Genomic DNA, 2,144 nt, shown 5'->3' with positions numbered 1-2,144 from the left:
GCTTCTGATAGTGGCTGACAGCGGGCCACCAAGTGCCCCGTGCTTATGGGGCTGCTCTGCTCCCCTAGCACCATGGATGCAGGTGGCTTCCTGCATGCAAGCCCATGGCTGCCCTCCCATCAGATGAAGCCTGCGAGCGAGCGCTGCAGGTACGTGCTGAGGCAAAGGGGCAGCCCCGTCGGTCAGCCCCCAAGGAGCTGAGCCTAACTCTGCTGCATCCCCATCCCTGCATGCTGCTTCCCATGGCAAAGGGGCTGGAGGCTCCTCCGCTGCCAAGGTCCACCTGGAAATGCACAAGAGCAAGCTCTGGGGCTGCTTGCAGGGATGGATCCATCAAAGCACAGGAAATGCAGGAAGATGCTCAACCTCTCCTGCTCACATTCCCGCTTTAGGGCAACGCAGCTCCCAAAGCTGCCTTGCTGTGACATCACCCATCACGTATGACGTCACAAAGCACCGGCGCTTACGTAACGCAGCCGGGTATAAAAGCAGGCCCGTCGATGTGTCTGGGTCAGGAGGAAAGAGCTCTGCGAGCGGTTGGGTGTCATGTCCATTTGATGTCATTTTGTGCCGTACGGTGCCGTACTGTTGCGTACCGTACCGTGCCCTACCGTGCTGCGCCTTCCGTACCCTGCCCTACCGTTTCGTGCAGTGCCGTACCATTCCGTAACGTACCGTACCATGTAATTTCATTTCATTTCATTTCATTTCATTTCATTTCATTTCATTTCATTTCATTTCATGTCCATTTGATGTCATTTTGTGCCATACAGTGCTGTTCTGTACCGTACTGTGCCGTACCGTCTGCGCCATACCGTAACATGCCCTACCGTTTTGTATCGTGTCGTGCCGTTCCGTACTGTACTGTACCATATAATTTAATTATATGTAATTTCCTTTCCTTTCCATTTGATGTCATTTTGTGCCGTACGGTGCAGTACTGTTGCGTAGTGTACTGTGCCGTTCCGTGCCGCGCGACACCGTACCCTGCCCTACCGTTTTGTACTGTGCCGTACCGTTCCGTGCTGTACCGTACCATGTCATTTCATTTCATTTCATTTCATTTCATTTCATTTCATTTCATTTCATTTCATGTCCATTTGATGTCATTTTGTGCCGTACCGTTCCGTAGTGTACTGTGCCGCACCGTGCCGCGCGATACCGTAACATGCCCTACCATTTCGTACCATGCCATACCGTTCCGTACGGTACCGTACCATATAATTTACTTATATGTAATTTCATTTCTTTTCCTCTCCGTTCATTTCATTTCATTTACATTTGATGCCATTTTGTGTTGTACGGTGCCGTACCGTTACGTACCGTACCGTGCCCTACTGTGCCGCACCATTCCGTAACCTGCCGTACCGTTTCATACCTTGCCATACCGTTCCGTGCCGTACTGTACCATGACATTTCATTTCATTTCATTTCATTTCATTTCATTTCATTTCATTTCATTTCATTTCACTTCATTTCATTTCATTTCATTTCATTTCATGTCCATTTGATGTCATTTTGTGCCATAGAGTGCCGTTCTGTACCGTCCTGTGCCGTACTGTGCTGCGCCATACTGTACCATGCCCTACCGTTTTGTATCGTGTCGTGCCGTTCCGTACTGTACCGTACCATATAATTTAATTATATGTAATTTCATTTCCTTTCCTTTCCTTTCATTTCCATTTGATGTCATTTTGTGCCGTATGGTGCCGTACCGTTGCGTACCGTACTGTGCTGTTCAGTGCCGCGCGACACCGTACCCTGCCCCACCGTTTTGTACCGTGCCGTACCGTTCCGTGCTGTACCGTACCATGTCATTTCATTTCATTTCATTTCATTTCATTTCATTTCATTTCATTTCATTTCATTTCCATTTGATGTCATTTTGTCCGTATGGTGCACTACCGTTGCATAGTGTACTGTGCCGTTCCGTGCCGCGCGATACCGTACCATGCCCTACTGTTTCGTACCGTGCCGTACAGTTCCGTGCCGTACTGTACCATGTCATTTCATTTCATTTCATTTCATTTCATGCCGTACCGTTGCATACTGTACTGTGCCGTACCGTGCCGTGCGATACTGTACCATGCCCTACCGTTTTGTACCATGCTGTACCGTTCCGTACCGTACCATACCATATAATT

The sequence above is a fragment of the Pezoporus flaviventris genome, unplaced genomic scaffold, assembly GCF_033815535.1.
Source record: "Pezoporus flaviventris isolate CSIRO_AGI_PZ_B2104156 unplaced genomic scaffold, CSIRO_AGI_Pfla_v1 ptg000116l, whole genome shotgun sequence".
Classification (NCBI taxonomy): Eukaryota; Metazoa; Chordata; class Aves; order Psittaciformes; family Psittacidae; genus Pezoporus; species Pezoporus flaviventris.
This window is presented reverse-complemented; position numbering follows the sequence as displayed.